General features: G+C 37.0%; 1 pseudogene; it reads left to right on the top strand.

Moving 5' to 3' along the window:
* Positions 1 to 253: 253 nt before the first annotated feature.
* The window catches only part of LOC102825262, a 32,931-nt pseudogene continuing 19,190 nt past the window's right edge, over positions 254 to 13,994 (top strand).

Consider the following 13,994-nt stretch of genomic DNA (forward strand, 5'->3'; position numbering starts at 1 on the left):
CAAACTGGCCTTGCACTCCAGCACATTATCCCACGGTGCCACACCAGGACTCCTTAAAGGTCTTTTTTTTGAAAAGATGTGTCCAGTGCAATACATTATTTGATTTCTTGACTTCTGCTTTCATGGGCATTAAGTAAAATTAAATCCTTGACATTTTCAAGATTCCCCATCCCATCTAGAAGAGCAACCAGTTTACAGTCAATATTTCCATTTATCATGATGTTTATTAAATAAGTCCAGTTGTGAGGCTTTTCATCTTCTTTTAATAGAATCCATACTAAAGGCTGTAGTCTTTGAACTTCATCAGTAAGTGCTTCAAGTCCTCTTTGCTTTCAAGCAAGTAAGCTTGTATTTGTATGTCAGGTTACTAATAAGCCTCCCTCCAATCCTAATACTGAGGTCTTCATATAGTACAGCTTCTCAGATTTTTCTGCTCAGCATACAGATTGAATAAATATAGTGAAAGGATACAACTCTGATGCAGACCTTTCCTAATTATAAACCACACAGTATTCTCTTATTTTGTTCAAACAACTGCCTCTTGGTCTAGGTGCAGGTTCTGCATGAGCACAATTAACTGTTCTGGAATTCCCATTCTTCACAATGTTTGTCATCCATAATTTCTTGTGATCCATAATGTGTTGTGTCCTTTGCATGGACAGTAAAATGCAGGTAACCATCTTTCTGGTATTCTCTGCTTTCCGCCAAGTTCCATCTGATATTAGCAAGATATCCCTTTTTTCATAGCTTTTTGAATTTCTGGCAGTTCCCTATAGATGTACTTCTTCAACTGCTTTGTTTTTCATTCAACAAAATTTTACTTCCCTGTGGTATTTGTGATGTTATTCCATAATTTCTGTGTTTTGTTAGATCACCTTTCTTTGGAAGGGTAGTATCACAATGGTAAGAGAACTTGGCTGCTAACCCAAAGATCAGCAGTTTGAGCCCACCAGTCCATGGGAGAAAGACAGTGGTGTGCTTTTTCTGTAAAGATTACAGCCTTGGAAACTCTGAGGGCAGTTCTGCTTGACAACAGTGAGTAGAAAAACAATACATGGCCTCAGAAGAGCTCCTAGTATTGTTTGGGGAGTCAGTCAGTCAGTCCTCAGTTTATACTGGCACTTTAGAATAAGCACTGGGCTGCTAACCACAAAGTCAGCACTTCAAACCCACCAGCCGCTCCTTGGAAACCCTACCCAGGGTCACTATGAGTTGGAATAGACTCAATGGCACTTAGCAACTATGTCACGAGTAGTGCTGTTTTACAGCTATATGCAGAATTCTTTTTCAGAGAAGAAAAGTACTTTGGCTAAAAATTGGAGTCTAATTTTTTTTTTAAGAGGAGGCTTTCTAGAAGATTGATACTTTTGCAATAAATGGGAATCAGCTTTGTGAGAAAAATGGAATAGAGACTTCAGCACTGGGAGAAGCATGGGTAAAGGTGTTGGATTAAGAATTTTTTATGTTCAGATGCTAGAGTAATTCATTATAGCTTGAAAGAAGATTGAGATTGGGAAGTGATAAGACATAGTGCTGGCAGTAACCTTTTCAAATAGTGAACAAGAAAATATTTGGGTTCTCTTTAAGGGGCAGAATTGTCAAAACATGACAATTGAATGGCATGAGAATTAGTAGTCTAGGATGCCTGGGTAACTAGGTGCTAAAGGGAAGTGGTGCCATTTTACAGAGATACTGAATGCATGTAAGTGCCATTGAGTCAGTTCTAACTCGTAGTGACCCTGGATAGGGTTTCCAAGCCTATAAATCTTGAAGGGAGCAGAAAGGCTCATCTTTCTCCTGTGGAGTGGCTGGTGGATTCGAACTACCAATCTTGGAGTTAGCCTCCCAGTATGCATGAGGATGTATAACTTGAAATTGAGAAGATAAATTTCACTGCTGGGGATTGTGACTGTTGCAGTGGATATGCAGCATGTTCATGAGACATCTAGTAAGCTGTTGGCTCTGGAAGTTTGACACTTAAAAACTAGATTTTTCAGTAAATAAGTACTTGTAGCTATGGATAAAGATGAAGTCATCCATATTTTATAAAGTGAATAGATTGCCAATAACAGAACTTTGGGGTAGCATGACAGTATTTAAGAGATGTATAGAAGAGAAAAGACAAGAAGGACAAGCTTTTGGAAGAAATAGCTGGAGCCACAACAATTGTTGGAAGAAACCTACAGAAGCCAAGGGAAGATAATAGTTTCAAGAGATTTAGATGTCTTTTCATTTGATGACTTTGGCAAATTATTGGAGTGACAGGATGACAAACCATGGTATAGTACAATTCAGAAATAACAATATGGGAAGAGCAATTAGAACCAGAGAGGGTATGAATATACTAAAGGATTGAGTTATTAATAAAATGAAGTCCCTGAAGAGATAGGAGAGGAAAGACACCAAAGGATTGTTTGGCCTTGGATGGATCGATGGTGCTATACTACATTCACTGAGATGTGACAGGAGAATGAACAAAGAAATAACACTAGTATTTTTGAAAGCCTGCTTTTGCCCATCATTCTGATTCATTATTTTACATAAGTCTTCTCATTAAACCTTTACAATAATTTGTTTTATAGAATGTATTACCACTAAGGAAACTAAGGCTGAGGGAAGTTAGTATCCCCTTTCCTCACTGTTCCTGAGCCAGAGGTGAACGCAAGTAAGTTTGTAGAGTGTGGTACAGACCTAAAAGCTAATGTTACTGTATAGATCCACTGAGCAGATGCTACATTCTTTAAATGAGATAATTTTTTTTCTTCTAAGAGAAATTAAAAAACAAAAAATACAACTACTGAATATTTGAAGACCTGGTGTGATGCTGTAGGATAAGCATTGTACTGCTAACTGCACGGTCAGGGAATCAAACCCACCAACTGCTCAAACAGGATTGCTGAGTCGAACTCAACAGCTCTTAAATAACAACATTAAATGTTTCATTAAAATAAAATAAATGTATAATATAATACATATTTTAACAAAATGACATCTTTTTGTTAATCTGTATTTTAGCTAAACTAAAAACTGACCTGTGTTTAAGAGGAGAATTTTGGGAGGAGGAATCAAAGAAGGATCTCATATAAGATGATAAAGTTTAAAATTACCAAGAATTTGTATCTTAATGAAACGTTTCAGTAACTTGTCTTCAGTGTTAGATTTTGACAGCCCCAATATCCCTTCTTTGAGGAGCTTTATGATGTAAATGTGGAATGATTTATTCTCAGGTATCTGCTTTTGGAGCAGAATTTTCATCGGAGGCATGCAGAGAATTAGGCTTCTCCAGCAACCTGCTCTGCAGCTCTTGTGATCTTCTTGGACAGTTCAACCTGCTTCAGCTGGACCCTGACTGCCGAGGATGCTGTCAGGAAGAAGCACAATTTGAAACAAAAAAGGTATTGTTTTCTATCATTTCTATTCCATTGAATGACTTTATTGAGATGAGGTAAAATACTATGTTTAATCAATTTAAGTATAAAGAATACTCTAGATTTTACAGTCTTCAGTTTTACAAACTCACCTGATATCTTGTCTAGTCTATGTGAAATCAATCAAAGCAAATAGAAAGAAAAATGTATCCCTTCATTTCAGGATCTCATCTTGTCCTATACACTTGAGTACTATAGCTCTCCAATCTTTCTGGCCTCTGGTTAGATGAAGCCCACAAATAACTAGGTGCTTATTATAAGAACTGACCAGTATCATGGTGGACTTTTAAATGAAAATAAAGCACCTAGTACCTGGCACATGTGCTTACCATGAGTTGGAATCAACTCAGAATTGAACCAAGTAATTCTAACTGCACACATAAAATGTGCTGCATTTTGAACCCTCTGTTCAAACCGAAATTAATAGTGAACTTGCTCAATTTTCCAGTCTTCTCATTAGAACTCTTAGATTTCTTTAAATTATAAAATGGCATGAAAGATCATTTGTAATAATCAAATAAAATTCAGTAAGGTCACTGGTTGGCATGAGAAAAATCTTAGCATCTCTGTTTGTTTTTTCATTTTCATTTCTTCTTTCATTTATAGAGCCTGAATTCTATTACAGGTATTATGGTTTATAAAGCTTTCAAATGGTAATTATCTTATTATTAGGTAAACAAATCAAACCCCTCTGCCACTGAGTGGATTCCAACTTCCAACTCATAGTGACCTTATAGGTTGTTGTTAAGTTCCGTCGAGTTGGTTCCAACCCATAGCGACCCTGTATAGGGTTTCCGAGGAGTGACTGGTGAGCTTGAACCGCCGACCTTGCAGTTCAAACGACTTTGCAGTCTGGCGCATTAACCAACAGCGTCATACCAGGAACCTATAGGTAGCAAAGGTATATTCTGAGCATTAACTAATTTAATGTTTTTAAAAGGAAAGCAATCTGATTAACTTTAAAAAATATTAATAGTTGTTGTTAACTGCTGTTGAGTCAGTTCCAACTCATAGCAACCCTTATAGAATTTCAGAGGAGCAGCCGGTGGTTTGAACAGCTGACCTTGAGATTAGCAGTCCAGTGCTTATCATATATAGCGCCAACCAGGACCACAAAATAATAGTACTGATTTCTCAATATTGGAAGTAGATATTCCCAGTGCTTGAAAGAAATCCATGCAAAGTCTTTCATATCCTTCCCTCTTTTGGTTCATATGCCAACAATATATTTTAATGTTTAGAAGATCTTTGTACAAGTAAGTCAGTCTTTAGTACATGTATATAAAATCTGGACTGCAAATATTTAAATTTTAACTGTTAAATTGATTAAGACATAGGACTTAGCTAGTTTAGTATAATCTTTCTGAGATGTATTTATATGGAATAAATTATCAAAGAAATCTGTATGAATGATCCTCTTTCTATTCTATGAGTTTTACTGCTGTACATCCGACAAATGACTGTCATTGAGACATGAATTTTCAAAAGATTGACTAACATGGGATGTTTCAGAATAAGCAATCTTTACTATCTTTCCCCTTGTGATTAAGAAGTTCTACCCTTTTGTGGGGTCTGCCATGGTATGGTGCTGATCACTTAACCATTGAATAAACACTAAACTGCTAACCACAGGGTTGGCAGTTCAAACTCACCAGCCACTTGTTGGAAACCCTACAGGGGCGCTATGAGTTGAAACCGACTTGATGGTACTTAACAACAACCATCCTTTGACTGGAGTCCCTGGATAGCAACCAAAAGTTTGGCGATTCGCGTCCACACAGAACTTTGAAAAGAAAGGTCTGGCAGTCTCCTTCCAGAAAGATAAAACTTTTTGTAGTATTCATGTGGTCACCATGGTGGTCAGCTCTGTGACAGCTAACAATGATCTAAAATGTGTCTTATCTGTAAACCAAGTACCGACAGTCCCTAGGTTATAAACGCAATCAGTCCTATGTGATTAAGAATGTGTTGGTCAGTCAGAACAGGTGCTTACAGCTCTTGTTTAGCCTTACTTTAGGGTGAGAGAGGCATCAAGCCTTTTCTGTGATTTAAAAGTTGTACATGCAGCAAGTGAAGATGATGGTAATGAAGAATTTGTTGTGAGTTGGATAGAAGTTGACTCAGTCATTTCAAAGAGAGTAAATTTACATTAAAGAGCAAATACGAGTTGTATTTAAGTCAGGTGTTCATAATCTTGGGACTTTCCATATAAAAGCTATTTTCACTTAACACCTTTTCTCAGTAGTTCTTCATAATATCCTTATTTTGTGATAGTCTTAGTGAAGTTAACTTGAAATACACACATACTTCTAAAATTAATCATATTCCATTGCAATTTTCATTATTAACAGAGCTGTGTGTGGTACCTTGACACCTTTCAGCAGTTAAGGCTTAGCAATAACAGTAAGCCAGTTATTATGCCCACCTAATTATAAACTATGAGTCCTGGTGTGGCGCTGTGGGCTAATACAACAGACTGCAAAGTCATTTGAACTGCAAGGTCAGTGGTTCAAGCTCACCAGCTGCTCCTTGGAAACCCTATACAGGGTCACTATGGGTCGGAATCAACTCGATGGCACTTAACAACAACAACAATTATAAACTGGACTGATTATTAGATATAAATAAAAGTGAGCTCTCCAAAAATAACTTTTATGCTAAATCGTTTGAGTGTGTGTGTGTGTGTATGTGTGTGTGTGTGTGTGTGTGTGTTTTCTTTACTCCTATCCCCTAATCTCTAAGATATATGTACTTCTCATTAACCATTTGCTAACATTGATGTGAGTCAGAATCAGTTTGATGGCAGCTGGTTTGGGATTGTCTTTTGTTAGCATACATTTTTAGCATACTGTTTCTATTGCAACTCATATTGATCCTGTTGGACACTGTAAACTGTCCTATAGCATATCTAAGGCTGTATTCTTTATGGAGTTCTGGTGTGACACTGCAAGTTAATGTGCTGGACTGCAAGGTCATTTTGAACATTAAGGTCAGCAGTTCAAGCTCACCAGCTGCTCCTTGGAAACCCTATACAGGGTCACTACAACAACACAACATTCTTTATGGAAGCAGACTGTAAAGTATTTCTCTTGAGGAAACTGCCAGCCTTCAGTTAGCAGCCGAGCACTTAACAGCTACATCACAGGGAAGATGGGAAAATAGTAATGCATTTGAAAAATGGTTGACTATATCGAGATATTAAGAAGTAAGGACGGTGAGACTTGGTCTCACATACTTTGGACATGATGTCAGGAGGGACCGGTCCTTGAAGAAAGGACATCATTCTTGCTAAAGTAGAGGGTCAGCAAAAAACAAAGACGACCCTCAATGAGGTGAATTGACACGGTGACAGCAACAGTGGGCACAAATAAGCAACGATTGTGAGGATGGCACAGGACTGTGTACATAACCAACTTGATACCAACTAACAAGCATACTATTGCATAAAATTTGATTTGTGTATGTTTTTCTTTGACTAAAGAAGTCATGGTGACGCTTTAGGATAAGCACTGGACTGCTAACCACAAGGTCAGCAATTCAAACCCACTGGCCATGGGAGAAAGCTGAGACCTTCAAGTTTTTTGTTTTCATTTTTAACTTCTTACTGTGAATTGAGTGATACTTTGCAGGGCAGAACATCATTTTACATTCAACCAATCATACTTTTTTTTTTTTTTTTTTAAGTTTTTATTGTGAATTATGTGATAGTTTACATGGGAGAACATTATCTTTACATTCATCGTATTGTATCATACACTTTTATTTCAGTTATTGCAATCCCCCCATGTAATAGTTATCTCACTTCTTCCCTGTGATTATTTCCATTCCACACCCTCCTTTCAACCCTTCTGAGTTTTGTCCTATGTAAATGCTGCCCTTTTGATTTTGAATTCAGAACCACAAGTTTTTAAACCTGGACAATGTTAATGTACTTCTCCCTGCAAATGTTACTTTAGTACCTACTTTATAGAATTACTGAAAGAAGACTCACCTGGACTGGGTTTCTGAAGGCTCTTTTGCATTTATAATTAAGTTTTAATAGCATAATTTCATTGCTAGTTTTTATTTAAAGTTATCAAATCTTTAGTCTTTAGATTACCATAGACTTTAATGGCTCCCATTACTTTGGAGTATGCAGTATTACCAAATCTGCCATAAGGCCCAACCAAATAGCATTTTACATAGGTCACATAACTTTTTTGAATTCTGGTAAAAGAACATCAGAACATTTAGTTATTTAAATTTACATTGAAATTCTATAGCCAATTTCAGAGTGAGTCAGAAAGCAGCTTAAACAGCATTATTCAAGACAGTGGCAAAATTTAAGCTTTAGCTTGTCAGAAACAGAATTCTGCTGATGTGTAAAACATAAGAATAAAATGCAGGTTAAGCTAACTATGTGAAATTACAGTTGCTAAAGAACTTTCACAGTTGCCTAAAATAGTTATGCTTTTATTGTGTGTCTGCAGTATCAATATATGAACTGATTTCTCCAAAGAAAACAAAGATTTAAATAAATGTCTTTAGCAGAGTATTCTAATTATATGAAAACATTGTTCACAAAGAACTTTTTTTTAAACTATGAGTATTTGATTGAGAAAGTTCAATTTCAATTTATCACTAAAATTCTTGAGTCCTGCTATTGTTCTATAGGATAAGCACTGGGACACAAGGTTAGTTTGAACCACCGGGTCAGCGGTTCAAACTCACCAGTTGTTCCTCTGAAACCCTGTACTGGGTTGCTGTGAGTGGGGTCCTGGTGTAGGACTGTAGGATAAGCACTGGACTGCAAGGTCAATTTGAACTGCAAGGTTGGTGGTTCAAACTCAGCAATCGCTCCTGGGAAACCCTATACAAGGTCACTATGAGTCGGAACTAACTCGACGACAGGAGCTAAAAGATACAGAAAGCAATCGCAATTTAATAGTTTTGCAGTTTTAAACTTTTTCCAGCATGATTCTAGTGAAAAACCAGTGCTGAGAAACACTGGAGTTTTGCTTTTTAAGAGCTTGAGAAACTTTGGATTGATCATTCTAATTACAGAGGAATTAAATGATAACCTTCAATAGTCCTTCAACAGAAAACTTCATTAAATGGGTTTCAGTACACAACTTGAACTTGTCCAGTAGTGTGAAAGAAAACTATTATTAGTTCCTGCACATCTAAAACATCCAGATTATTTGCTTTTGCTTTTTTTTTTTTTAACTTATCATAACTGTGGAAAGTCGTTAATATTTCTTTTTCAAAAAGTAAAGTGAAGCTCCGAGAAATGATTTGCCAGAGCCTGAATTGGGCCACATACATGTGTTTTGTATGGGCTGTGTGTTTATTTAAAAAAAAAAAATATATATATATATAAAACAGCCATTTTAACCATCTTTAACTATACACTTTCAGTAACGTATTTTTCATGTTATACATCTACTACCACTATTCATTTGCAGATACTTTGATTCCCTAGACAAACTCATTACCCCTTAAAGATTTTGTTGTTTTAAGTCCATATTCTCGTGCCCTCCAACTCCTGAGGGATGCCGAGAGGATTAGAGTGAAGCTGCTCCAGAGGATTTTCGGTGACAGGTTTTCTGAAAGTAGATCATTGTCTGTACCCTTAGTCAGCAGTCAAGGTGCTGCCACCTTAAGTAACAACTCCCTGTTTCCCTCCACCAGTCCCTGGTTAACTGCTAATAAACTTTTTTTTTTTTTTAATGATTTATTGTGAATTATGTGATAGTTTACATGGGAGAACATTAGTTTTACATTCATTCTATCGTATATTGTCTCATTGCCATGGTTACAATTGCTAATAAACTTTTGTATTCATGCATTTGTCTAAGCATTTCATATAAGTGAGGTCATATGGTATTTGTATAGTACAGATTGCATCTGTTTTGGAGGTTTCTCTATCTCTATGTCAGTGATGTTTTTATAACTGCTTTCTGAGCTATTTAAAATTTGTCATAACACTAGTTAACTTAGATAATTTGCCATGAAAAACAAATGTTTTCTTATGAGCTCTACAAATTCTTAAGTAAGCATCACAAGGTAAATGCTTTTGGAATTGCATTTTAATAGTCTTATGCAACTTGTGTTACATTTTTTTAACCTTAAAACGGAACTAGGTACAATCTATTCTACAAAGTATGCCAAAGGAGCTTGAACTATTTTAAAGTTATATGATACAAAACAATAGGCGCTTAATCCTCTCCATTCAGTACACATATTTTGAACAATTGTGTCCAGCTCTGGAAGAAATTAGAAAATAAGCTATTTCCTGCCCGCAGTCAAGTTATAGAATATTTATAGTGCATTGTAAGACCTTTTCTCTGACTAGGAAATCAGCAAAACATTTCCTGGAGAAGGTTACATCTGAACATATTAAAGAACATTGTTATTAAGTGTCATCGTGTCGATTCCTGCTCTTAGCAACCCTGTATAGGGTTTCTGAGGAGCAACTGGTGGGTTTGAACCACAGATTTTGCAGTTCAAACCAACCTTGCAATCCAGTGCTTATCCTATAGCACCACACCAGAACCCCATATTAAAGAATATGTGTCTATTAATTGAAATTAATAACTTTATATGTTTTGTGGTTTGGTATACTTTTAATAAATTTGCTGGGATATTGTGTACGGCAGCCCTTGAAACCACCAGGTGGGGTCTTGGGTGTATAGGCCCCCAGCTAGTCATCTCAAGTTACAAACATACAGTTACTACTCTTTTCCACTATACCACTCAAATTATTTTTTTTTCCTTGTTGTTGTTAAGTGCCATCAAGTTGATAATGACCCATAGTGACCCTATATAGGATTTCCAAGGAGCAACTGGTGAGCTTGAACCGCGAATTTTGCAGTTCAAACAACTTTGCAGTCTGGCGCATGAACCCAGCTACCATAATAAAGTGAGGTGCCTTAAAACAACAAGACATTTATTTTCTCACTATTCTTGAGGCTTGGAATCCAAAATCCTTATGTTGGCAGGATTGATCCCCTCTAGTGACTGTGGTAGCGTAGTGGTTACTAGTCGGGCTGCTAATCTCAAGGTCAGCAGTTAAAAACAACCAGCTGTTCCACAGGAGAAAGATGAGGCTTCTGCTTCCATAAATATTTACAGCCTTGGAAACCCTATGCAGGGTTGCTATGAGTCAGAACCGATTCCACGGCACATAACTACCAATCACCACCAGAGACTAAAGGACTTCTAGTGTGGTGCTTCAGGATTAACACTGGACTACAAACAACAAAATCCACAGTTCATACCCACCAACTGTTCCTCAGACACCCTATTACAGAGTCACTATGAACTGGAATCGACTTGACAGCCCTTAACAACAACAGCAGAGCCTCTAAAGGAGTCCTGGTGTTGCACTGTGTGCAGTGGACTACTAACCTCAAGGTCAGCAGTTCATACCTACCAGCTGCTTCTCAAGAACCATATACAAGGTCATTATGAGTCTGAGGAAGGATCAGTGGATGGAAAATATGGCCTTGGTGATAAAAACAATGTTGGAGATGACATGATAAACCAATGACTTGTTCATTACAAGACCAATGACTTGTTCATTACAAATACCTTTTTAAAGCCACATAAAAGATGATTGTACACATGGACCTCACCAGATGGAATACACAGAAATCAATTTACTACATCTGTGGAAAGAGACACTGGAAAAGTTCCATATCATCAGCCAAATGAAAGCCAGGGGAAGACTATGGAACAGACCATCAATTGCTCATAATGCAAATTCAGGCTGAGGCTGAAGAAAATGGAAACAAGTCCACAAGAACCAAAATATAACCTTGAATTTATCCCACCTTAATTTAGAGATCATGTGTGAAAAACAGATTTGATGCATTAGACACTAAAGACCGAAACCAGAAGAGTTGTGGGATGACATCAAGAACATCATACATGAAGAGAGCAAAAAGTCATTAAGAAGACAAGAAAGAAGGAAAAGGTCAAAATGGATATCAGAAGAGACACTGAAACTTGCTTTCCAGTGTAGAGATGCTAAAGTAAATGGAAGAAATGAAGAGGTCCAAGAGCTGAACAGAAAATTTAAATGGTCAGCTCTACAAGATAGAGTCAAATATTATAGCAATATGTGTAAAGACCTGGAGTTAGAAACCAAAGGCGAACAACAATCTCATCATTTCTCAAGCTGAGGGAACTGAAGAAAAAATTCAAACCTCTACTTGCAGTATTGAAGAATTCTCTGGACAAATTATTGAATGATACAGAAAGCATCAAAAGAAAGATGGAAGGAATACACAGAGAGTCACTGTACCAAAAACAAATGGTTGATGTTCAACCATTTCAAGAGGTAGCATATGATCAAGAGTTCATGATACTGAAGGAAGAAGTCCAAGGTCTATTGGACTGGGAATTGATAGGATACAAATTGAAATATTTCAACAAACAGATGAGACACTGGAGGGGCTCATTCATCTATGCCAAAAAATTTGGAAGACCCTGGCCAACTAATTAGAACAGACCCATATTTGTGCCCATTCTAAAGAGAGGTGACCCAACAGAATACGGAAATCATCGGACAATATCATTGATAGTCCCTGCAAGTAAAGTTTTACTAAAAGTTATACAAAATAGCTGCAACCATATATTGACAGAAAACTTCCAGAGGTTCAAGCCGGATTCAGAAGAGGACATGAACTATCATTGCTGAGTGATATCATTGCTGACGTCAGATGGATCTTGGCTGAAAGCAGAGAATACCACAAAAATACCTGTGCTTTATTGCCTATGCAAAGATTTTTGGTTATGTGGATCATGACAAGCTATTGACAACATTGCAAAGCATGAGTGTTCCGGAACACTTAATTGTGCTGATGAGGGAACTTGTTCATAGACTGAGACAGTTGTTTGAACAGAACAAGGCAACACTGAATGGTTTAAAATTAAAGAAAGATGTGCGACAGGGTTGTATTCTTTCACTATACTTGTTCAATCTGTATGCTGAGCAAATAATCCAAGAAGCTGGATTCTTGAAGAAAAACGTGGCATCAGGATTTGAAGAAGACTCATTTAACAACCTATGATATGCAGATGATACAACCTTGCCTGCTGACAGTGAAGAGGACTTAAAATACTGATGAAGATCAAAGATCACAGACTTCAGTATGGGTTGCATCTCAATGTAAAGGAAACAAAAATCCTCACCACTGGACCAATGTACAACATCCATATCAATGGAGAAAAGATAAAAGTTGTAAAGATTTCATTTTACTTGAATCAACCATCATACTTATGGAAGCAGCAGTCAAGAAATCAAAGAACATATTGCATTAGACAGATCTGCTGCATGAGACCTCTTTAAAGTTTTGAAGAGTGAAGATGTCTGTTTTAGAACTAAAGTATGCCTGACCCAAGCCATGGTATTTTCAATGACCTCATATGTATGCGAAAGTTAGACAGTGAATAAGGAAGTCAGTAGAATTGATGCATTTGTGTTATGATGTTGGAGTAAAATGTTAAAAGTACCATGGGCTGCCAAAAGAACAAACACAGATCTGTGTTGGAAGAAGTGCAGCCAGAGTGCTCCTTGGAGGCCAGGATGGCCAAACTTCACCTCTCATACTTTGGACATATTGTCAGAAGGGACCAGAAGGCTATCATGTTTGGTAAAGTGGAGGATCGGAGAAAAAGAGGAAGACTTCCAATAAGTTGGATTGGCACAGTGGCAGCAGTGATGGGATGGATGTAGCAACAACTGTGAGGTTGGCCCAGGACCGGGCAGTGTTCATTCTGTTGTGCATAGGATCGCTGAGAGTCATTACCAACTCAGTGGCACCTAACAGCAACAGTATTATGAAAAAGTTTGAAATAGTGTAGCATACCAAAATTTGAGACTGAGACATGAAGTAAGCACATGCTTTTGGAAAAACGATGTTGATAGATTCGCTCAACAGAGGCTTGTCACAAACCTTCAATCTGGGGCACAGTGTAAAGAGGGTGCAATATCTATGATATGTAGTAAAATGAAGTGCAACAAAGCAAGGTATGCCTGTATTGGAAATAGTCATATAGAAAAAGCCATTATGTAAAATAATGGAATGTCCACCAGGAGTTTCCAAGGGATCACAAATTTGTCAATAAAAGATAAATCTGATAGTCATATTTTTTATATGGCTTTATTTTTTTTCCAAGAATTTTTTCTGGACGTCTTTATTATTATTAGCCCAGGTATTATTTGAAAGCAGGTAATTGTGTAGAATTTGGTCTACTGGTTTAAAATTTTTCAGCTATTAAGAACCTTAGAAAGCTCACCAGAGTTCTGTATCAGAAACCTACCAGTATTTTCAGAAAGTTTATAAACAGCCTGAATTAAGGCAAAATTCCATCAGATTCTCAAATGGATATATGACCTTTAAAAACAGGAACTATGGAATTAGCCCAGAATCCCTAAATGTTACATCACTATCTTTGGGTAGGTAAAATTAAGGTGATTTTTTAAATTGTACTTTTCTGTATTTTCCAGAGTCTCTAAAATAAACATACATTGCCTGTTAATTTTTAATTATTATTAAATAAATGCTACTTTAGAAGCTT

This window comes from Chrysochloris asiatica, unplaced genomic scaffold (assembly GCF_000296735.1).
Source record: "Chrysochloris asiatica unplaced genomic scaffold, ChrAsi1.0 scaffold00002, whole genome shotgun sequence".
Taxonomy (NCBI): Eukaryota; Metazoa; Chordata; class Mammalia; order Afrosoricida; family Chrysochloridae; genus Chrysochloris; species Chrysochloris asiatica.